The following is a 25394-nucleotide window of genomic DNA, read 5'->3' on the forward strand; positions in this document are numbered from 1 at the left end:
CTTAATACCAAGCAGAATCATAGCACTCGTATAGGGAGCTGTAATAGTTACCTTACAAGACGCTCAGCAACAGGGCTGTGGGACAGAGCAGGGCACACTGGCTGATGTGTTTCTAGCTAGAATCATGGCTCCAGTACCGGATGGAGCAAGAAACGAAATGGTGCTGAGCATGCATGTGGCAATGGAGATGAGATAAAGAAGGTGAACATTTCCTCCAGGAAATTTGTGCCTTGACAAGGATAAGAAGGAAACCCTGGCCAGGGTTAGGGCACAGATGGAGAAGGCATTTCTGAGTATTCAGAAACCCCACAGCCAGGACACAACTACATTTCCTGCTAGCCCAGCCTAGGTGGTGATGCTTAGCAAACCCAAATCAGGGTCTTTATTTCTGCTGAGTCGGTCACGTGTTTTTGTCATTGCCCCCATCTTACCTATAGGAAAGTAGAGACGCAGGGCAGTTCAGAAGTTGTTCCTGGCCTCACCCCCAAAACGGTATAGTCTGGATTCAACCTATGAGTCTGCACCAGGGTCCGCATCCTTCATCGTTCCAGCAGCTGTACTGCCGGGGTAGCGTCCACCACACAGGGCGCAGCACAGGTAGATGATGCGACCTTCATAGGCAGTGATTCTGAAATGGCAGTTCGCGCATATTAGAAGAGAGTAGGTCAGTTTGGAACCCATCAAGAACACCAGGGCAGGAAATTGGAACACAGCGCTTAGGTGAGCAGAGGCAGACTTCAGGGACTGGGTTGACTTCCATCTCCGAAAGGGCCCTGCTCAGCCGAGACTGCCTGGGCCTCAACAGGACAGAAGGATGTGAGTGAAAGGTGGCAAGGGCCTTGATGTATCAAGACTGAATGCATGTGTCTGTCATGTGCTCCCCTGGTTTCTGCAACTCCACTTGGCTTGAGGAGGATGTGGAGGAAAAGCCACAACTTCTGTTATTGTCTTGCAGGGAGCACTGGCCTTTAGCTTTGAGCTACTTTTTGTTAGAAACTGTTCTCATTAGTGCGACCAGGTACCTGACCGAAAGCAACTCGTGAATAGAAAGATCATTTTCTTTTGGCTCACAGTAAAAGAGTAAGGGTCTGTCATGGCTTAGATCGTGGGATTACCTGTGGTTTCTTCTAGCCAGAGCTGCCGTGTGTCACGTAGCACTAGAAGTCATGCCTAAGCATGACTCTGATTCTACATCAGAAAGTCCCCGTGACCCCTTATCCTTAAGCCGCAATGTTTAGCTTTCTTCTGGTTCTTCTCTGGCTGTGTAATGAGTGGTGTGAACTGAAGTTACCAGAAAAAAACCTGCACGTGTGTTAGGGAGTCCATGAGGCTGACGGCTTACAACTGTTGACTGTGGAAAGTAGAAATGTTGCAGGTCTAGATGAGAGACACATTGTGTGGGGTTACATTTATCTTTCCTATTAATCATTCACTGGGCATCTCTGTACTTGACTTAACCTCCTTAACATTAGGTGTTAACATCCTAAAAGGCAATGGTCTCAGTGGAGACCATCCTAAAGGCCAAGAATGCCATCAGAGAGCATCTGAGGCCTATAGCTGTGATTTCCCTGCTTGGATGTAACCTGCCTAACTGAGGTTCCATTGGTGTGTTTAAAATTTATTTATGGCATTTTTTTTTCTGTAATTCTGTTACTGTAGAAATCTCATGAAACTGTTTCCAAACTGGAACATGGTATTTGGGGCAATTTGAACATGCGTTCCTGAGCCGTAAACCTCATAATTGGCTCGGAATAGGCTCTCTCACATTCCTTAGAGGTGAGAGTGGTGTTTTGTGTGAATGACGGAAGGAGCTGTTTTTAATCTACACTTGTTACTGGATGCTATATGACTCATACATATTCTTTTGGTAATTTCTCTTCTTAGAATAGTTTGTTGTAGGAAGGGCTTGTGTCAGTGCCTAAATATCTTTAAATTGCCTTCCAATGGGACAGGCATGAAGGATCCCCCAATTTAAGAAACACACTCACTTTCTGGAGGCAGAAGGGATCTTCTGCCATTAGCAAAATTAGTAGTAGAGTAAATCCCGCCCCTACTGGAGGAAAACTGGCAACTATTGCATGTTTCTCCAGTTTATCCATCTCTAATATTCTGGTTTTTTGATCCGTGACTATTATGTTTTCAAGTCTCTGACACATTTCCCATCAGTCTCATTGCATCTGACTATCTGCAGTAAGACAACAGAGACAGTTGTGGGAAGGTAAATGTCTCATAGCTCCACCCCTCTCTATAGCACCCTGTAGCATCTTTCATTATGTTCCCATAGCATCTTTTATTACATTTGCTGCCTTTGCTTCTGCTCCTCCAGATGAAGCATCACTGTTTTTATTAAGGCCGTTCTTATAAAATAGTAGACCATTGGAGCCTGAAGCCTCATTCAGAGGATACTGCAGGTTTGCCACAGGCCACTGTTACCCATGATAAAGTTCTATACTACTTGACGCTTTGGATGAGTGGAAGAATTGACATTTGAGCAGTCTTCTCATTTCCTAGTTTCTTCTGTTACCTTCCATTTGCTGGACCAAGGAAGTGTATGCATGTATTCTGCAAATGGCATTTCCTGGACACCCAGAGAGGAACAAGTATATATAGATGGGATTGGAGAGAGCTGACAAGGATGAACACAAAGATGAGCCATCATGATAATTTCCAAGTTTATATCTCTAACAGGACACTTTAGTCCCAGACTACCTTCTTGCTATCTGGTTGTGTTTGCTTTTCAATTCTTTTATAACCAGTTCCTAGGAATGCAGGGGCTCTAACAACACAGTTATTGTCTCCATGTGTCAGGAGTCAGGTTCCATTTTAACTAGAGCTTCTGCTCAAGGACTTATGAGGATATAGTCAAGGAGTTGGCTGGGACTATGTGTCTCATTTTAGTCTTAAGGTCTTTTATTAGCTTACTGGCTGTCATCGGAACCTAGTCTACTTTACAACATAGCCCCTGCTCCTTAAAGACAAGAGTTGAGTGTCTCTGGGACTTACTTCCTGTCTTATAGTCAGACTTTCTGGAAGTCTCACTTGTCAGCTCCGTTATCTTCCTGCTGTCCTTTCTCACTGTCCCTTTTCTCAATCCACTGCAGTCGCAAAGGCCTTGCTATTACTCTTCACACCCTCTGAACATTTTCTATTTCCTCCCATCTTTACAGGATTCAGTTTCTGCCTTTGAGGAATGGAAGTCTTTTCTGTCTTTGCCCTGCTCGGTCTCAGATTTTGCTGAGCGCCCAGTCACTTGCCCATCCCATACTTTTCTTGTTATTGCCCTGATTATTTCCCTAATCATTGTCTAATGTTCTACTCAATGTTTTGTGTCCATTTTATTGGTTCCATGCAAGGGAGTTACATTTCTGAGGTTTTATGAGGAAAGCTACTCTAAACATTCTTGTACAATGATTGTGTGAACATAATAATTTTTAATATCTCTGGAGCAAACACTCAATTTTAAGATTATTAGCTTATATGGTGAGTACAATTATTATTTTTCAAGTATGTGCCTGTGTGTGGGTATGCACACATATGAGCAGATTCCCAGAGAAGCCAGAAGCTTTGTATACCCCTGAAGTTGGAGTTACAGGCAGTTGTGAGCTTCCTGACACAGGTGCTGGGAACCAACATGAGGCTCACCCATGTTGGGACGGTAATCTGTTTTTACTCAAAGTCTACTGATTTTTAAATGTTAATCACTTCTAGAAAGAGCAGCACACACTCTAAACCACTGAGCCGTTTCTCCAGGCCCTCTGTATTTGAATTTATGGCAATGATGTTTACCACAGTTGCTGTACCATTTAGCATCTTGGCCAATAACACATGAAGGTTCTTTACTTAAACTCATTCTGCATCATCTGAGTCTTTGGTGTTGCTAGTAATTCCATTCTAGGTTGTTACAAAGGTGTGCAGTGGTGTCTTGCCATGAATTTAGTTGTTATCTATGACTTTAGTTGTCTTTCTTCTCCTCTTCCTCTTCCCCCTTCTGCCCTCCTCCTCTTCTCTTTCTTCTTCTTTCACCTCTTCCACTTCCCCCTTCTACCTTCCTCCTCTTCCTCCTTCCTCCTCCCCATCTCCTTTTTACTGCTGAGGACAAACCTGGGACTTGTGATACTAGGCAAGCAACCATGCTTTCTGTATCTTGATGATATTGAACATCTTTTGTGAGATAATTTACTTCATAAATATATGGATTTATTGATACTGAACATATTTCATGTGCTAATTTATTTTATGTATTCTGGATCTAAACTGTCAGAGATGGGCTATGATGGATAATTTTATGTGTCAACTTGGTTAGGTTATGTTGTGTAGTTGTGTTGGTTAAACGCTTGTCTAGATGCTGCTTTCTAGAAATGATTAACATTTAAAGTCAGGATACCGAGGAAAAACAGATTACCCTCCCAACAAGGGTGAGCCTTATTCAATACAGTAAAGGCTGTAAGAGAAAGACTCCTTCTCTGTTTCTTCCTGTCTGTCTGTCTGTCTGTCTCATGTACACACTCACATACACTTTGTTTTTATGGCAACCTAAATGCTATGGTTTTCAATTTTTAAAATTGGAGAATATTATTAGCCAAAATTATATTACTAGAATATCATTGTTTTTTATGAGTCTTAGAACTAAGGAATATATATTTAAAAATCATGAGTTTTTACTGGCAATTCTAAGTTATATTTAAATTTATGTTTTTGTTTAACCTCCTTGATTTTATATTTGTGTACCTTGCTTAACATTATAAACGGTTGATTTACATTATTTTACTGTGGTGCTACTTCTGGTAAAATTCTAAATAAAGTTGCAGATTGCTTTGACATTCATATATCCTGCTGAGGTTATACAAAGTCTATTTACTAAATTAATCTCATATTTTTGAGAAATAGTTTTTTATTTTGTATATATACTAACATGCTCCAAGCTTATACTTTATTTTAGAGTTTTCTTTTGCCATTTTTCAGTTTAATTTACTATTTGTATATGTAAGCAATTCATGTCTGTTCAAAAGTGCTAACTGTATATGAAGATATTCCCAGAAAGAATTGGTCTCTAGTTTATTCTCAGTCCTATTTTCAAAGAGCAAATATGTAGTATATTCTCTTTTTCTTGAGAAAGCATTCATGTATATGAGTGTTTTGCATGAATGTACGGAAGTGCACCATAGGTGTGCAGTGCCCTAGAGCTGGAGTTATGGATGCTTGGGAATCACCTGGTGTAGGTGCTGGGTCCTTTGTAAGCACAGGAAGTGCCTCTAACCACTAAAAACTGAGTAACCTCTCCAGCTCCTTTTCTTCTCTCCCCTCCCCTCCCCTTCCTTCCCCTTCTGTCCCCTCCTCTTTTCTTCCTTTCCATGAGCTAATTTTTTTATCTTTATTAACTTGAGTATTTCTTATTTACATTTCGATTGTTATTCCCCTTCCCGGTTTCTGGGCCAACATCCCCCTAACCCCTCCCCCTCTCCTTCCATATGGGCCCTCTCCCCATCCTCCCCCCATTACCTCCCTCCCCCCAACAATCACGTTCACTGGGGGTTCAGTCTTGGCAGGACCAAGGGCTTCCCCTTCCACTGGTGCTCTTACTAGGATATTCATTGCTACCTATGAGGTCAGAGTCCAGGGTCAGTCCATGTATAGTCTTTAGGTAGTGGCTTAGTCCCTGCAAGCTCTGCTTGGTTGGCATTGTTGTTCATATGGGGTCTCAAGCCCCTTCAAGCTCTTCCAGTTCTTTCTCTGATTCCTTCAACGGGGGTCGTTCTCAGTTCAGTGGTTTGCTGCTGGCATTCGCCTCTGTATTTGCTGTATTCTGGCTGTGTCTTTCAGGAGAGATCTACATCCGGCTCCTGACGGTCTGCACTTCTTTGCTTCATCCATCTTATCTAGTTTGGTGGCTGTATATGTATGGGCCACATGTGGGGCAGGCTCTGAATGGATGTTCCTTCTGCCTCTGTTCTAAACTTTGCCTACCTATTCCCTCCCAAAGGTATTCATGTTCCCCTTTTAAAGGAGTGAAGCATTCACATTTTGGTCATCCTTCTTGAGTTTCATGTGTTCTGTGCATCTAGGGTAATTCAAGCATTTGGGCTAATAGCCACTTATCAATGAGTGCATACCATGTGTGTTTTTCTGTGATTGGGTTACCTCACACAGGATGATATTTTCCAGTTCCATCCATTTGCCTCTGAATTTCATAAAGTCATTGTTTTTTTTTTGTATTTTGTATTTTAATGCTTTTTTAATCATACATGGTGTTTTTATTGGATTTTTTATTTACAATTCAAATGTTATCCTCTTTCCCAGTTTCCCCTCCAGAATCCCGCTACCCCCCATGCTTCTCTAAGGGTGCTCCCTTCCCACCCATCCACTGCTTCCCATCTCCTCACCCTTACATTCCCCTACACTGGGGTATCAAGCCTTGACAGGACCAAGGGCCTCTCCTCACATTGATGCTCAACAAGACCATCCTGTGCTACTTATGCGGCTGGAGCCATAGGACCATCTCAGTGTACTCTTGGGATGGTGGTTTAGTCCCTGGGAATTCTTAAGAGGGGGGATTCTGGTTGGTTGATATTGTTGATAATCTTATGGAGTTGGAAACTCCTTCAGCTCCTTCAGTCCTTTCTCTAACTCCTCAACTGGGGACCCTTTCTCAGTCCAATGGTTGGCTGCAAGCTCCGCTTCTGTATTTGTCAGGCTCTGGTAGAGCCTCTCAGGAGCCTCTCCTATCAGCATGCACTTCTTGTCATCCACAATATTGTCTTGGTTTGGTGGCTGTATATTGGATGGATCCGCAGGTGGCACAGTATCTGTATGGCCTTCCCTTTATTCTCTTCTCCACACTTTGTGTCCATATTGCCTCCTTTAAGTATTTTTGTTCCCCCTTCAAAGAAGGACTGAAGCATCCACACTTTGGTCTTCCTTTTTCTTGAACCTTATGTGGTCTGTGAATTATATCTTGGGTATTCAGAGATTTTGGGCTAATACACACCACTTATCAGTGAATGCATACCATGTGTGTTCTTTTGTGATTGGGTTACCTCACTCAGGATACTTTCTAGTTCCATTCATTTGCCTAAGAATTTCATGAAATCATTGTTTTTTTTTTTTTTATTAACTTGAGTATTTCTTATATACATTTCAAGTGTTATTCCCTTTCCCGGTTTCCGGGCAAACATCCCCCTCCCCCCTCCCCTTCCTTATGGGTGTTCCCCTCCCAACCCTCCCCCCATTGCCGCCCTCCCCCCATAGTCTAGTTCACTGGGGGTTCAGTCTTAGCAGGACCCAGGGCTTCCCCTTCCACTGGTGCTCTTACTAGGATATTCATTGCTACCTATGGGGTCAGAGTCCAGGGTCAGTCCATGTATAGTCTTTAGGTAGTGGCTTAGTCCCTGGAAGCTCTGGTTGCTTGGCATTGTTGTACTTTTGGGGTCTCGAGCCCCGTCAAGCTCTTCCAGTTCTTTCTCTGATTCCTTCAACGGGGGACCTATTCTCAGTTCAGTCGTTTGCAGCTGGCATTCGCCTCTGTATTTGCTGTATTCTGGCTGTGTCTCTCAGGAGCGATCTACATCCGGCTACTGTCGGTCTGCACTTCTTTGCTTCATCCATCTTGTCTAATTGGGTGGCTGTATATGTATGGGCCACATGTGGGGCAGGCTCTGAATGGGTGTTCCTTCAGTCTCTGTTTTAATCTTTGCCTCTCCCTTCCCTGCCAAGGGTATTCTTTTTCCTCATTTAAAGAAGGAGTGAAGCATTCACATTTTGATCATCCGTCTTGAGTTTCGTTTGTTCTAGGGATCTAGGGTAATTCAAGCATTTGGGCTAATAGCCACTTATCAATGAGTGCATACCATGTATGTCTTTCTGTGATTGGGTTAGCTCACTCAGGATGATATTTTCCAGTTCCAACCATTTGCCTACGAATTTCATAAACTCGTTGTTTTTGATAGCTGAGTAATATTCCATTGTGTAGATGTACCACATTTTCTGTATCCATTCCTCTGTTGAAGGGCATCTGGGTTCTTTCCATTTTCTGGCTATTATAAATAAGGCTGCGATGAACATAGTGGAGCACGTGTCTCTTTTATATGTTGAGGCATCTTTTGGGTATATGCCCAAGATAGGTATAGCTGGATCCTCAGGCAGTTCAATGTCCAATTTTCTGAGGAACCTCCAGACTGATTTCCAGAATGGTTTTACCAGTCTGCAATCCCACCAACAATGGAGGAGTGTTCCTCTTTCTCCACATCCTCGCCAGCATCTGCTGTCACCTGAGTTTTTGATCTTAGCCATTCTCACTGGTGTGAGGTGAAATCTCAGGGTTGTTTTGATTTGCATTTCCCTTATGACTAAAGATGTTGAACATTTCTTTAGGTGTTTCTCAGCCATTTGGCATTCCTCAGCTGTGAATTCTTTGTTTAGCTCTGAACCCCATTTTTTAATAGGGTTATTTGTTTCCCTGCAGTCTAACTTCTTGAGTTCTTTGTATATTTTGGATATAAGGCCTCTATCTGTTGTAGGATTGGTAAAGATCTTTTCCCAATCTGTTGGTTGCCATTTTGTCCTAACCACAGTGTCCTTTGCCTTACAGAAGCTTTGCAGTTTTATGAGATCCCATTTGTCGATTCTTGATCTTAGAGCATAAGCCATTGGTGTTTTGTTCAGGAAATTTTTTTCAGTGCCTATGTGTTCCAGATGCTTCCGTAGTTTTTCTTCTATTAGTTTCAGTGTGTCTGGTTTGATGTGGAGGTCCTTGATCCACTTGGACTTAAGCGTTGTACAGGGTGATAAGCATGGATCGATCTGCATTCTTCTACATGTTGCCCTCCAGTTGAACCAGCACCATTTGCTGAAAATGCTATCTTTTTTCCATTGGATGGTTTTGGCTCCGTTGTCAAAAATCAAGTGACCATTTGTGTGTGGGTTCATTTCTGGGTCTTCAATTCTATTCCATTGGTCTATCTCTCTGTCTCTGTACCAATACCATGCAGTTTTTATCTCTATTGCTCTGTAATACTGCTTGAGTTCAGGGATAGTGATTCCCCCTGAAGTCCTTTTATTGTTGAGGATAGCTTTAGCTATCCTGGGTTTTTTGTTATTCCAGATGAATTTGCAAATTGTTCTGTCTAACTCTTTGAAGAATTGGATTGGTATTTTGATGGGGATTGCATTGAATCTGTAGATTGCTTTTGGTAAAATGGCCATTTTTACTATATTAATCCTGCCAATCCATGAGCATGGGAGATCTTTCCATCTTCTGAGGTCTTCTTCAATTTCTTTCCTCAGTGTCTTGAAGTTCTTATTGTACAGATCTTTTACTTGCTTGGTTAAAGTCACACCGAGGAACTTTATATTATTTGGGTCTATTATGAAGGGTGTCGTTTCCCTAATTTCTTTCTCGGCTTGTTTCTCTTTTGTATAGAGGAAGGCAACTGATTTATTTGAGTTAATTTTATACCCAGCCACTTTGCTGAAGTTGTTTATCAGCTTTAGTAGTTCTCTGGTGGAACTTTTGGGATCACTTAAATATACTATCATGTCATCTGCAAATAGTGATATTTTGACTTCTTCTTTTCCGATCTGTATCCCCTTGATCTCCTTTTGTTGTCTGATTGCTCTGGCTAGAACTTCAACTACTATATTGAATAAGTAGGGAGAGAGTGGGCAGCCTTGTCTAGTCCCTGATTTTAGTGGGATTGCTTCAAGTTTCTCTCCATTTAGTTTAATGTTAGCAACTGGTTTGCTGTATATGGCTTTTACTATGTTTAGGTATGGGCCTTGAATTCCTATTCTTTCCAGGACTTTTATCATGAAGGGGTGTTGAATTTTGTCAAATGCTTTCTCAGCATCTAATGAAATGATCATGTGGTTCTGTTCTTTCAGTTTGTTTATATAATGGATCACGTTGATGGTTTTCCATATATTAAACCATCCCTGCATGCCTGGGATGAAGCCTACTTTATCATGGTGGATGATTGTTTTGATGTGCTCTTGAATTCGGTTTGCCAGAATTTTATTGAGTATTTTTACGTCGATATTCATAAGGGAAATTGGTCTGAAGTTCTCTTTCTTTGTTGTGTCTTTGTGTGGTTTAGGTATAAGAGTAATTGTGGCTTCATAGAAGGAATTCGGTAGTGCTCCATCTGTTTCAATTTTGTGGAATAGTTTGGATAATATTGGTATGAGGTCTTCTATGAAGGTTTGATAGAATTCTGCACTAAACCCGTCTGGACCTGGGCTCTTTTTGGTTGGGAGACCTTTAATGACTGCTTCTATTTCCTTAGGAGTTATGGGGTTGTTTAACTGGTTTATCTGTTCCTGATTTAACTTCGATACCTGGTATCTGTCTAGGAAATTGTCCATTTCCTGAAGATTTTCAAGTTTTGTTGAATATAGGTTTTTATAGTAAGATCTGATGATTTTTTGAATTTCCTCTGAATCTGTAGTTATGTCTCCCTTTTCATTTCTGATTTTGTTAATTTGGACGCACTCTCTGTGTCCTCTCGTTAGTCTGGCTAAGGGTTTATCTATCTTGTTGATTTTCTCAAAGAACCAACTTTTGGTTCTGTTGATTCTTTCTATGGTCCTTTTTGTTTCTACTTGGTTGATTTCAGCTCTGAGTTTGATTATTTCCTGCCTTCAACTCCTCCTGGGTGTATTTGCTTCTTTTTGTTCTAGAGCTTTTAGGTGTGCTGTCAAGCTGCTGACATATGCTCTTTCCTGTTTCTTTCTGCAGGCACTCAGCGCTGAGTTTTCCTCTTAGCACAGCTTTCATCGTGTCCCATATGTTTGGGTATGTTATACCTTCATTTTCATTAAATTCTAAGAAGTCTTTAATTTCTTTCTTTATTTCTTCCTTGACCAGGTTATCATTGAGTAGAGCATTGTTCAATTTCCACGTATATGTGGGCATTCTTCCCTTATTGTTATTGAAGACCAGTTTTAGGCCGTGGTGGTCTGATAGCACGCATGGGATTATTTCTATCTTTCTGTACCTGTTGAGGCCCGTTTTTTGACCAATTATATGGTCAATTTTGGAGAAAGTACCATGAGGAGCTGAGAAGAAGGTATATCCTTTTGCTTTAGGATAGAATGTTCTATAAATATCCGTTAAGTCCATTTGGCTCATGACTTCTCTTAGTCTGTCGACATCACTGTTTAATTTCTGTTTCCATGATCTGTCCATTGATGAGAGTGGGGTGTTGAAATCTCCCACTATTATTGTGTGAGGTGCAATGTGTGCTTTGAGCTTTAGTAAGGTTTCTTTTACGTATGTAGGTGCCCTTGTATTTGGGGCATAGATATTTAGGATTGAGAGTTCATCTTGGTTGATTTTTCCTTTGATGAATATGAAGTGTCCTTCCTTATCTTTTTTGATGACTTTTAGTTGGAAATTGATTTTATTTGATATTAGAATGGCTACTCCAGCTTGCTTCTTCTGACCATTTGCTTGGAAAGTTGTTTTCCAGCCTTTCACTCTGAGGTAGTGTCTGTCTTTGTCTCTGAGGTGTGTTTCCTGTAGGCAGCAGAATGCAGGGTCCTCGTTGTGTATCCAGTTTGTTAATCTATGTCTTTTTATTGGGGAGTTGAGGCCATTGATATTGAGAGATATTAAGGAATAGTGATTATTGCTTCCCGTTATATTCATATTTGGATGTGAGGTTATGTTTGTGTGCTTTCATTCTCTTTGTTTTGTTGCCAAGACGATTAGTTTCTTGCTTCTTCTAGGTTATAGCTTGCCTCCTTATGTTGGGCTTTACCATTTATTATCCTTTGTAGTGCTGGATTTGTGGAAAGATATTGTGTAAATTTGGTTTTGTCATGGAATATCTTGGTTTCTCCATCAATGTTAATTGAGAGTTTTGCTGGATACAGTAACCTGGGCTGGCATTTGTGTTCTCTTAGGGTCTGTATGACATCAGTCCAGGATCTTCTGGCCTTCATAGTTTCTGGCGAGAAGTCTGGTGTGATTCTGATAGGTCTGCCTTTATATGTTACTTGACTTTTTTCCCTTACTGCTTTTAATATTCTTTCTTTATTTTGTGCGTTTGGTGTTTTGACAATTATGTGACGGGAGGTGTTTCTTTTCTGGTCCAATCTATTTGGAGTTCTGTAGGCTTCTTGTATGTCTATGGGTATCTCTTTTTTTAGGTTAGGGAAGTTTTCTTCTATGATTTTGTTGAAGATATTTACTGGTCCTTTGAGCTGGGAGTCTTCACTCTCTTCTATACCTATTATCCTTAGGTTTGATCTTCTCAATGAGTCCTGGATTTCCTGTATGTTTTGGACCAGTAGCTTTTTCCGCTTTACATTATCTTTGACAGTTGAGTCAATGATTTCTATGGAATCTTCTGCTCCTGAGATTCTCTCTTCCATCTCTTGTATTCTGTTGGTGAAGCTTGTATCTACAGCTCCTTGTCTCTTCTTTTGGTTTTCTATATCCAGGGTTGTTTCCATGTGTTCTTTCTTGATTGCTTCTATTTCCATTTTTAATTCCTTCAACTGTTTGATTGTGTTTTCCTGGAATTCTTTCAGGGATTTTTGTGTCTCCTCTCTATGGGCTTCTACTTGTTTATTTATGTTTTCCTGGAATTCTTTCATGGATTTTTGTGTCTCCTCTCTATGGGCTTCTACTTGTTTATTTATGTTTTCCTGTAATTCTTTCAGGGATTTTTGCGATTCTTTCAGGCATTTTTGCGATTCCTCTCTGTAGGCTTCTACTTGTTTTCTAAGGGAGTTCTTCACGTCTTTCTTGAAGTCCTCCAGCATCATGATCAAAAATGATTTTGGAACTAGATCTTGCTTTTCTGGTGTGTTTGGATATTCCATGTTTGTTTTGATGGGAGAATTGGGCTCCGATGGTGCCATGTAGTCTTGGTTTCTGTTGCTTGGGTTCCTGCGCTTGCCTCTCGCCATCAGATTATCTCTAGTGTTACTTTGTTCTGCTATTTCTGACAGTGGCTAGACTGTCCTATAAGCCTGTGTGTCAGGAGTGCTGTAGACCTGTTTTCCTCTCTTTCAGTCAGTTATGGGGACAGAGTGTTCTGCTTTCCGGCGTGTGGTTTTTCCTCTCTACAGGTCTTCATCTGTTCCTGTGGGCCTGTGTCTTGAGTTCACCAGGCAGCTTTCTTGCAGCAGAAAAGTTGGTCTTACCTGTGGTCCCGAGGCTCAAGTTCGCTCGTGGGGTGCTACCCACGGGCTCTCTGCAGCGGCAGCAACCAGGAAGACCTGTGCCGCCCTTTCCGGGAGCTTCAGTGCACCAGGGTTCCAGATGGTCTTTGGCTTTTTCCTCTGGTGTCCGAGATGTGTGTGCAGGGAGCAGTCTCTTCTGGTTTCCCAGGCTTGTCTGCCTCTCTGAAGGTTCAGCTCTCCCTCCCACGGGATTTGGGTGCAGAGAACTGTTTATCCGGTCTGTTTCCTTCTGGTTCTGGTGGTGTCTCAGGCACAGGGGTCCTGCCGCTCCTGGGCCCTCCCCCACGGGAGCCCAGAGGCCTTATACAGATTCCTCTTGGGCCAGGGATGTGGTCAGGGGTGAGCAGTGTTGGTGGTCTCTTCCGCTCTGCAGCCTCAGGAGTGCCCACCTGACCAGGCGGTTGGGTCTCTCTCTCACAGGGTCTGGGGGCAGAGAGCTGCTGCGGGCCGGGATCCGCGGGTGTGGGACTTCCGGTAAACACAGAACGTGCCTGGTCCTACAGGAACTCTGCTTCCCTGTGTCCCAAGCTCACCAGGCAGCTCTCCCGCAGCAGAAAAGTTGGTCTTACCTGTGGTCCCGGGGCTCAAGTTCGCTCGCGGGGTGCTGCCCACGGGCTCCCTGCAGCGGCAGCAACCAGGAAGACCTGTGCCGCCCTTTCCGGGAGCTTCAGTGCACCAGGGTTCCAGATGGTCTTTGGCTTTTTCCTCTGGCGTCCGAGATGTGTATGCAGAGAGCAGTCTCTTCTGGTTTCCCAGGCTTGTCTGCCTCTCTGAAGGTTCAGCTCTCCCTCCCACGGGATTTGGGTGCAGAGAACTGTTTATCCGGTCTGTTTCCTTCTGGTTCTGGTGGTGTCTCAGGCACAGGGGTCCTGCCGCTCCTGGGCCCTCCCCCACGGGAGCCCAGAGGCCTTATACAGATTCCTCTTGGGCCAGGGATGTGGGCAGGGGTGAGCAGTGTTGGTGGTCTCTTCCGCTCTGCAGCCTCAGGAGTGCCCACCTGACCAGGCGGTTGGGTCTCTCTCTCCAAGTCATTGTTTTGATAGCTGAGTAATATTCCATTGTGTAGATGTACCACATTTTCTGTATCCATTCCTCTGTTGAAGGGCATCTGGTTCTTTCCAGCTTCTGGCTATTATAAATAAGGCTGCGATGAACATAGTGGAACATGTGTCTTTGTTGTATGTTGGGGCATCTTTTGGGTATATGCCCAAGAGAGGTATCCTGGGTCCTTAGGTAGTTCAATGTCCAATTTTCTGAGGAACCTCCAGACTGATTTCCAGAATGGTTGTACCAGTCTGCAATCCCACCAACAATGGAGGAGTGTTCCTCTTTCTCCACATCCTCACCAGCATTTGCTGTCACCTGAGTTTTTGATCTTAGCCATTCTCACTGGTGTGAGGTGAAATCTCAGGGTTGTTTTGATTTGCATTTCCCTTATGACTAAAGATGTTGAACATTTCCTTAGGTGTTTCTCAGCCATCTGGCATTCCTCAGCTGTAAATTCTTTGTTTAGCTCTGAACCCCAATTTTTTTTATCTTTATTAACTTAAGTATTTCTTACTTACATTTCAATTGTTATTCCCTTTCCCGGTTTCCCAGCCAACATCCCCCTAACCCCTCCCCCTCCTCTTCTATATGGGTGTTCTTCTCCCCATCCTCCCCCCATTACCGATCTCCCCCGAACAATCACGTTCACTAGGGTGAACCCCATCTTTAATAGGGTTATTTGTCTTCCTGCAGTCTAACTTCTTGAGTTCTTTGTATATTTTGGATATAAGGCCTCTATCAGTTGTAGGATTGGTAAAGATCTTTTTCCAATCTGTTAGTTGCCGTTTTGTCCTAACAACAGTGTCTTTTGGCTTATAGAAGCTTTGCAGTTTTATGAGATCCCATTTGTCGATTCTTGATCTTAGAGCGTAAGCCATTGGTGTTTTGTTCAGGAAATTTTCTCAAGTGCCCATGTGTTCGAGATGCTTCCCCACTTTTTCTTCTATTAGTTTGAGTGTATCTGGTTTGATGTGGAGGTCCTTGATCCACTTGGACTTAAGCTTTGTACAGGGTGATAAGCATGGATCGATCTGCATTCTTCTACATGCTGACCTCCAGTTGAACCAGCACCATTTGCTGAAAATGCTATCTTTTTTCCATTAGATGGTTTTGGCTCCTTTGTCAAAAAACAAGTGACCATAGGTGTGTGGGTTCATTTCTGGGTCTTCAATTCTATTCCATTGGTCTATCTGTCTGTCTCTGTACCAATACCATGCAGTTTTTATCACTATTGCTCTGTAATACTGCTTGAGTTCAGGGATAGTGATTCCCCCTGAAGTCCTTTTATTGTTGAGGATAGTTTTAGCTATCCTGGGTTTTTTGTTATTCCAGATGAATTTGCAAATTGTTCTGTCTAACTCTTTGAAGAATTGGATTGGTATTTTGATGGGGATTGCATTGAATCTGTAGATTGCTTTTGGTAAAATGGCCATTTTTACTATGTTAATCCTGCCAATCCATGAGCATGGAAGATCTTTCCATCTTCTGAGGTCTTCTTCAGTTTCTTTCTTCAGTGACTTGAAATTCTTGTCATACAGATCTTTCACTTGCTTGATTACAGTCACACTGAGGTATTTTATATTATTTGTGAGTGTTGTGAAGGGTATTTGAGTTAATTTTATACCCAGCCACTTTGCTGAAGGTGTTTATCAGGTTTAGTAGTTCTGTGGTGGAACTTTTGGAGTCACTTAAATATACTATCATATCACCTGCAAATAGTGAAATTTTGACTTCTTCTTTTCCAATCTGTATCCCCTTGATCTCCTTTTGTTGTCTGATTACTCTGGCTAGAACTTCAAGAACTATATTGAATAAGTAGAGAGAGAGTGGGCAGCCTTGTCTAGTCCCTGATTTTAGTGGGACTGCTTCAATTTTCTCTCCATTTACTTTAATGTTAGCTACTGGTTTGCTGTATAGGGCTTTTACCATGTTTAGGTATGGGCCTTGAATTCCTATTCTTTCCAGGACTTTTATCATGAAGGGGTGTTTAATTTTGTCAAATGCTTCCTCAGCTTCTAATGAAATGATCATGTGGTTTTGTTCTTTCAGTTTGTTTATATAATGGATCACATTGATGGTTTTCCGTATAATAAACCATCCCTGCATGCCTGGGATGAAGCCTACTTGATCATGGTGGATGATTGGTTTTTTTTTTTTTTCGTTTTTCTTTTCTTTTTTTATTAGATATTTTTTCTTTACATTTCAAATGTTATGCCCTTTCCCCCACTCAACTACCCACCCCTTCCTGTCTCCCTGCTCTGATATTTCCTTACACTGAGGGGTCCAGACTTGGGAGGACAAAGGGCTTCACCTCCCATTGGTGTCCAGCAAGGCCATCCTCTGCTATATATGCAGCTGGAACCATGGGTCTGTCCATGTGTAGTATTTGGGTAGTAGTTCAGTCCATGAGAGCTGTGGTTGGTTGATATTGTTGTTCCAAACCCTTCAGGTCCTTTAATCCTTACTTAAACTCCTCCAGTGGGAAACCCATTCTCAGTTCCATGGTTGGCTGCTAACATTCACCTCTGCATTTGTCACGCTCTGGCTGAGCCTCCCAGGAGACAGCTATATTAGGCCCCCGACAGCATGCATGTCTTGGCATCAGCAATATTGTCTAGGTTTGGTGGTTCTGTATATGGTATGGATCCCCAGTTGGGGATCTGAACTGCCGTTCTTTCAGTCTCTGCTCCAAAATTTGTCTCCCTATCTACTCCAGTGAATATTTTTGTTACCCCTTCTATGAAGGACTGAAGCATCTGCACTTCAGTTGTCCTTCTTCTTGAGCTTCATGTGTTCTGTTGATTGTATATTGAATAATCTGAGCTTTTGGGCTAATATCCATTTATCAGTGTGTACATACCATGTTACCATGTGTGTTTTTTAGGTGATTGGGTTATCTCACTTAGGATGATATATTCTAGTTCCATCCATTTGCCTATGAATTTCATGATGTCACTGTTTTTAATAGCTGAATAGTACTCCATTGTGTAAATATAACAAATTTCTGTATCCATTCCTCTGTTGAAGGACAACTGGCTTCTTTCCTGCTTCTGGCTATTATAAGGCTGATATAAACATAGTGGAGCATGTGTCCTTGTTATATGTTGGAGGATAGCTGGGTCCTGGGGTACTGCTATGTCCAATTTTCTGAGAAACCTCCAGAAAGATTTCCAGAATGGTTGTACCAGCTGAAGTCCCACAACAATGGAGGAGTGTTCCTCTTACTCGACATCCTTACCAGCATCTGTTGTCACCTGAGTTTTTGATCTCAGCAATTCTGACTTGTTTTTATGTGGAATCTCTGAGTTGTTTTGATTTGCATTTTCAGGATAACTAAGGATGTTGAACATTTCTTTAGGTATTTCTCAGCCATTCAATATTCCTAAGCTGAGAATTCTTGGTTTAGCTCTGTACACCATTTTTAATAGGATTATTTGATTCTCTGGAGTCTAACTTCTTGATTTCTTTGTATATATTGGATATTAGCTCTCTATTGGACGTAGGATTGGTAAAGATCTTTTCTTTTCTTTTTTTTTTATTAACTTGAGTATTTCTTATATACATTTCGAGTGTTATTCCCTTTCCCAGTTTCCGGGCAAACATCCCCCTCCCCCCTCCCCTTTTTTATCGGTGTTCCCCTCCCCACCCTCCCCCCATTGTCCCCCTCCCCCCAACAGTCTAGTTCACTGGGGGTTCAGTCTTAGCAGGACCCAGGGCTTCCCCTTCCACTGGTGCTCTTACTAGGATATTCATTGCTACCTATGAGGTCAGAGTCCAGGGTCAGTCCATGTATAGTCTTTAGGTAGTGGCTTAGTCCCTGGAAGCTCTGGTTGCTTGGCATTGTTGTACATATGGGGTCTCGAGCCCCTTCAAGCTCTTCCAGTTCTTTCTCTGATTCCTTCAACGGGGGTCCTATTCTCAGTTCAGTGGTTTGCTGCTGGTATTCGCCTCTGTATTTGCTGTATTCTGGCTGTGTCTCTCAGGAGCGATCTACATCCGGCTCCTGTCGGTCTGCACTTCTTTGCTTCATCCATCTTGTCTAATTGGATGGCTGTATATGCATGGGCCACATGTGGGGCAGACTCTGAATGGGTGTTCCTTCAGTCTCTGTTTTAATCTTTGCCTCTCTCTTCCCTGCCAAGGGTATTCTTGTTCCCCTTTTAAAGAAGGAGTGAACCATTCACATTTTGATCATCTGTCTTGAGTTTCATTTGTTCTAGGCATTTAGGGTAATTCAAGCATTTGGGCTAATAGCCACTTATCAGTGAGTGCATACCATGTATGTCTTTCTGTGTTTGGGTTAGCTCACTCAGGATGATATTTTCCAGTTCCAGCCATTTGCCTACGAATTTCATAAAGTCGTTGTTTTTGATAGCTGAGTAATATTCCATTGTGTAGATGTACCACATTTTCTGTATCCATTCCTCTGTTGAAGGGCATCTGGGTTCTTTCCAGCTTCTGGCTATTATAAATAAGGCTGCAATGAACATAGTGGAGCACGTGTCTTTTTTATATGTTGGGGCATCTTTTGGGTATATGCCCAAGATAGGTATAGCTGGATCCTCAGGCAGTTCAATGTCCAATTTTCTGAGGATCCTCCAGACTGATTTCCAGAATGGTTGTACCAGTGTGCAATCCCACCAACAATGGAGGAGTGTTCCTCTTTCTTCACATCCTCGCCAGCATCTGTTGTCCCCTGAGTTTTTGATCTTAGCCATTCTCACTGGTGTGAGGTGAAATCTCAGGGTTGTTTTGATTTGCATTTCCCTTATGACTAAAGATGTTGAACATTTCTTTAGGTGTTTCTCAGCCATTCGGCATTCCTCAGCTGTGAATTCTTTGTTTAGCTCTGAGCCCCATTTTTTAATAGGGTTATTTGTTTCCCTGTGGTCTAACTTCTTGAGTTCTTTGTATATTTTGGATATAAGGCCTCTATCTGTTGTAGGATTGGTAAAGATCTTTTCCCAATCTGTTGGTTGCCGTTTTGTCCTAACCACAGTGTCCTTTGCCTTACAGAAGCTTTGCAGTTTTATGAGATCCCATTTGTCAATTCTTGATCTTAGAGCGTAAGCCATTGGTGTTTTGTTCAGGAAATTTTTTCCAGTGCCCATGTGTTCCAGATGCTTCCCTAGTTTTTCTTCTATTAGTTTGAGTGTGTCTGGTTTGATGTGGAGGTCCTTGATCCACTTGGACTTAAGCTTTGTACAGGGTGATAAGCATGGATCGATCTGCATTCTTCTACATGTTGCCCTCCAGTTGAACCAGCACCATTTGCTGAAAATGCTATCTTTTTTCCATTGGATGGTTTTGGCTCCTTTGTCAAAAATCAAGTGACCATTTGTGTGTGGGTTCATTTCTGGGTCTTCAATTCTATTCCATTGGTCTATCTGTCTGTCTCTGTACCAATACCATGCAGTTTTTATCACTATTTCTCTGTAATACTGCTTGAGTTCAGGGATAGTGATTCCCCCTGAAGTCCTTTCATTGTTGAGGATAGCTTTAGCTATCCTGGGTTTTTTGTTATTCCAGATGAATTTGCAAATTGTTCTGTCTAACTCTTTGAAGAATTGGATTGGTATTTTGATGGGGATTGCATTGAATCTGTAGATTGCTTTTGGTAAAATGGCCATTTTTACTATATTAATCCTGCCAATCCATGAGCATGGGAGATCTTTCCATCTTCTGAGGTCTTCTTCACTTTCCTTCTTCAGTGTCTTGAAGTTCTTATTGTACAGATCTTTTACTTGCTTTGTTAAAGTCACTCCGAGGTTCTTTATATTATTTGGGTCTATTATGAAGGGTGTCGTTTCCCTAATTTCTTTCTCGGCTTGTTTCTCTTTTGTATAGAGGAAGGCAACTGATTTATTTGAGTTAATTTTATACCCAGCCACTTTGCTGAAGTTGTTTATCAGCTTTAGTAGTTCTCTGGTGGAACTTTTGGGATCACTTAAATATACTATCATATCATCTGCAAATAGTGATATTTTGACTTCTTCTTTTCCGATCTGTATCCCCTTGACATCCTTTTGTTGTCTGATTGCTCTGGCTAGAACTTCAAGAACTATATTGAATAAGTAGGGAGAGAGTGGGCAGCCTTGTCTAGTCCCTGATTTTAGTGGGATTGCTTCAAGTTTCTCTCCATTTAGTTTTATGTTAGCAACTGGTTTGCTGTATATGGCTTTTACCATGTTCAGGTATGGGCCTTGAATTCCTATTCTTTCCAGGACTTTTATCATGAAGGGGTGTTGAATTTTGTCAAATGCTTTCTCAGCATCTAATGAAATGATCATGTGGTTTTGTTCTTTCAGTTTGTTTATATAATGGATCACGTTGATGGTTTTCCGTATATTAAACCATCCCTGCGTGCCTGGGATGAAGCCTACTTGATCATGGTGGATGATTGTTTTGATGTGCTCTTGGATTCGGTTTGCCAGAATTTTGTTGAGTATTTTTGCGTCGATATTCATAAGGGAAATTGGTCTGAAGTTCTCTTTCTTTGTTGTGTCTTTGTGTGGTTTAGGTATAAGAGTAATTGTGGCTTCGTAGAAGGTATTCGGTAGTGATCCATCTGTTTCAATTTTGTGGAATATTGGATAGTAGTATGAGGTCTTCTATGAAGGCCTGATAGAATTCTGCAGTGAACCCATCTGGACCTGGTCTCTTTTTGGTTGGGAGACCTTTAATGACTCCTTCTATTTCGTTAGGAATTATGGGGTTGTTTAAGTGGCTTATCTGTTTACCTGGTATCTGTCTAGGAAATTGTCCATTTCCTGCAGATTTTCAAGTTTTGTTGAATATGGGCTTTTGTAGTAGGATCTGATGATTTTTTGAATTTCCTCTGATTCTGTAGTTATGTCTCCCTTTTCATTTCTGATTTTGTTAATTTGTACACTCTGTGTCCTCTCGTCAGCTTGGCTAAGGGTTTATCTATCTTGTTGATTTTCTCAAAGAACCAACTTTTGGTTCTGTTGATTCTTTGTATGGTCCTTTTTATTTCTACTTGGTTGATTTCAGCTCTGAGTTTGATTATTTCCTGCCTTCTACTCCTCCTGGGTGTATTTGCTTCTTTTTGTTCTAGAGCTTTTAGGTGTGCTGTCAAGCTGCTGATGTATGCTCTCTCCTGTTTCTTTCTGCAGGCACTCAGAATGTTCTATAAATATCTGTTAAGTCCATTTGGTTCATGACTTCTTAGTCTGTCTATGTCTCTGTTTAATTTCTGTTTCCATGATCTGTCCATTGATGAGAGTGGGGTGTTGAAATCTCCTACTAGTATTGTGTGAGGTGCAATGTGTGTTTTGAGCTTTAATAAGGTTTCTTTTACGTATGTAGGTGCCCTTTTATTTGGGGCATAGATATTTAGGATTGAGAGTTCATCTTGGTGGATTTTTCCTTTGATGAATATGAAGTGTCCTTCCTTATCTTTTTTGATGACTTTTAGTTGAAAATTGTTTTTACTTGATATTAGAATGGCTACCCCAGCTTGCTTCTTCATACCATTTGCTCGGAAAGTTGTTTTCCAACTTTTCACTCTGAGGTAGTGTCTGTCTTTGTCTCTGAGGCGTGTTTCCTGTAGGCAGCAGAATGCAGGGTCCTCATTGTGTATCCAGTTTGTTAATCTATGTTTTTTCATTGGGGAGTTGAGACCATTGATGTTGAAAGATATTAAGGAATGGTGATTATTGCTTCCTGTTACATTCATATTTGAATGTGAGGTTATGTTTGTGTGCTTTTCTTCTCTTTGTTTTGTTGACAAGACGATTAGTTTCTTGCTTTTTCTAGGTTATAGCTTGCCTCCTTATGTTGGGCTTTACCATTTATTATCCTTTGTAGTGCTGGATTTGTTGAAAGATATTGTGTAAATTTGGTTTTGTCATGGAATATCTTGGTTTCTCCATCTATGTTAATTGAGAGTTTTGCAGGATACAGTAACCTGGGCTGGCATTTGTGTTCTCTTAGGGTCTGTATGACATCAGTCCAGGATCTTCTGGCCTTCATAGTTTCTGGCGAGAAGTCTGGTGTGATTCTGATAGGTCTGCCTTTATATGTTACTTGACCTTTTTCCCTTACTGCTTTTAATATTCTTTCTTTATTTTGTGCGTTTGGTGTTTTGACAATTATGTGACGGGAGGTGTTTCTTTTCTGGTCCAATCTATTTGGAGTTCTGTAGGCTTCTTGTATGTTTATGGGCATCTCTTTCTTCAGGTTAGGGAAGTTTTCTTCAATGATTTTGTTGAAGATATTTACTGGTCCTTTGAGCTTGGAGTCTTCACTCTCTTCTATACTTATTATCCTGAGGTTTGATCTTCTCATTGAGTCTTGGATTTCCTGTATGTTTTGGACCAGTAGCTTTTTCCATTTTACATGACTGTTGTGTTGATGATTTCTATGGAATCTTTTGCTCCTGAGATTCTCTCTTCTATCTCTTGTATTCTTTTTGTGATGCTTGTATCTATGGCTCCTTGTCTCTTCCTTTGGTTTTCTATATCCAGGGTTGTTTCCCTGTGTCCTTTCTTGATTGCTTCTATTTCCATTTTTAATTCCTTCAACTGTTTGATTGTGTTTTCCTGGAATTCTTTCAGGGATTTTTGTGATTCCTCTCTATAGGCTTCTACTTGTTTATTTATGTTTTCCTGCGTTTCTCTAAGGGAGTTCTTCATGTCTTTCTTGAAGTCTTCCAGCATCATGATCAAATGTATTTTAAATCTAGATCTTGCTTTTCTAGTGTGTTTGCATATTCAATTTTTGCTTTGGTGGGAGAATTGGGCTCCGATTATGCCAGGTAGTCTTGCTTTCTGCTGCTCTGGTTCCTATGCTTGCCTCTCGCCATCAGGTTGTCTCTGGTGTTACCTTGTTCTGTTATTTCTGACAGTGGCTAGACTGTCCTATAGTGTTTTGACTTCTTCTTTTCCGATCTGTATCCCCTTGACCTCCTTTTGTTGTCTGATTGCTCTGGCTAGAACTTCAAGAACTATATTGAATAAGTAGGGAGAGAGTGGGCAGCCTTGTCTAGTCCCTGATTTTAGTGGGATTGCTTCAAGTTTCTCTCCATTTAGTTTTATGTTAGCAACTGGTTTGCTGTATATGGCTTTTACTATGTTCAGGTATGGGCCTTGAATTCCTATTCTTTCCAGAACTTTTATCATGAAGGGGTGTTGAATTTTGTCAAATGCTTTCTCAGCATCTAATGAAATGATCATGTGGTTTTGTTCTTTCAGTTTGTTTATATAATGGATCACGTTGATGGTTTTCCGTATATTAATCCATCCCTGCATGCCTGGGATGAAGCCTACCTGGTCATGGTGGATGATTGTTTTGATGTGCTCTTGGATTCGGTTTGCCAGAATTTTGTTGAGTATTTTTGCGTCAATATTCATAAGGGAAATTGGTCTGAAGTTCTCTTTCTTTGTTGTGTCTTTGTGTGGTTTAGGTATAAGAGTAATTGTGGCTTCGTAGAAGGTATTCGGTAGTGCTCCATCTGTTTCAATTTTGTGGAATACTTTGGATAATATTGGTATGAGGTCTTCTATGAAGGTTTGATAGAATTCTGCACTAAACCCGTCTGGACCTGGGCTCTTTTTGGTTGGGAGACCTTTAATGACTGCTTCTATTTCCTTAGGAGTTATGGGGTTGTTTAACTGGTTTATCTGTTCCTGATTTAACTTCGGTACCTAGTATCTGTCTAGGAAATTGTCCATTTCCTGAAGATTTTCAAGTTTTGTTGAATATAGGTTTTTATAGTAAGATCTGATGATTTTTTGAATTTCCTCTGAATCTGTTGTTATGTCTCCCTTTTCATTTCTGATTTTGTTAATTTGGACGCACTCTCTGTGTCCTCTCGTTAGTCTGGCTAAGGGTTTATCTATCTTGTTGATTTTCTCAAAGAACCAACTTTTGGTTCTGTTGATTCTTTCTATGGTCCTTTTTGTTTCTACTTGGTTGATTTCCGCTCTGAGTTTGATTATTTCCTGCCTTCTACTCCTCCTGGGTGTATTTGCTTCTTTTTGTTCTAGAGCTTTTAGGTGTGCTGTCAAGCTGCTGACATATGCTCTTTCCTGTTTCTTTCTGCAGGCACTCAGCGCTATGAGTTTTCCTCTTAGCACAGCTTTCATTGTGTCCCATAAGTTTGGGTATGTTGTACCTTCATTTTCATTAAATTCTAAAAAGTCTTTAATTTCTTTCTTTATTTCTTCCTTGACCAGGTTATCATTGAGTAGAGCATTGTTCAATTTCCACGTATATGTGGGCATTCTTCCCTTATTGTTATTGAAGACCAGTTTTAGGCCGTGGTGGTCCGATAGCACGCATGGGATTATTTCTATCTTTCTGTACCTGTTGAGGCCCGTTTTTTGACCAATTATATGGTCAATTTTGGAGAAAGTACCATGAGGAGCTGAGAAGAAGGTATATCCTTTTGCTTTAGTATAGAATGTTCTATAAATATCCGTTAAGTCCATTTGGCTCATGATTTCTCTTAGTCTGTATACGTCTCTGTTTAATTTCTGTTTCCATGATCTGTCCATTGATGAGAGTGGGGTGTTGAAATCTCCTACTATTATTGTGTGAGGTGCAATGTGTGTTTTGAGCTTTAGTAAGGTTTCTTTTACGTATGTAGATGCCCTTCTATTTGGGGCATAGATATTTAGGATTGAGAGTTCATCTTGGTGGATTTTTCCTTTGATGAATATGAAGTGTCCTTCCTTATCTTTTTTGATGACTTTTAGTTGAAAATTGATTTTATTTGATATTAGAATGGCTACTCCAGCTTGCTTCTTCTGACCATTTGCTTGGAAAGTTGTTTTCCAGCCTTTCACTCTGAGGTAGTGTCTGTCTTTGTCTCTGAGGTGTGTTTCCTGTAGGCATCAGAATGCAGGGTCCTCGTTGCGTATCCAATTTGTTAATCTATGTCTTTTTATTGGGGAGTTGAGGCCATTGATGTTGAGAGATATTAAGGAATAGTGATTATTGCTTCCCGTTATATTCATATTTGGATGTGAGGTTATGTTTGTGTGCTTTCATTCTCTTTGTTTTGTTGCCAAGACGATTAGTTTCTTGCTTCTTCTAGGGTATAGCTTGCCTCCTTATGTTGGGCTTTACCATTTATTATCCTTTGTAGTGCTGGATTTGTAGAAAGATATTGTGTAAATTTGGTTTTGTCATGGAAT

At 41.2% G+C, this 25394-nt stretch overlaps 1 pseudogene; it reads right to left on the minus strand.

Moving 5' to 3' along the window:
- Positions 1-510: 510 nt before the first annotated feature.
- Set-ps1 (Set nuclear proto-oncogene, pseudogene 1) overlaps positions 511-25394 on the minus strand; it is a 44216-nt pseudogene continuing 19332 nt past the window's right edge.

Source organism: Rattus norvegicus, chromosome 1 (assembly GCF_036323735.1).
Source record: "Rattus norvegicus strain BN/NHsdMcwi chromosome 1, GRCr8, whole genome shotgun sequence".
NCBI lineage: Eukaryota > Metazoa > Chordata > Mammalia > Rodentia > Muridae > Rattus > Rattus norvegicus.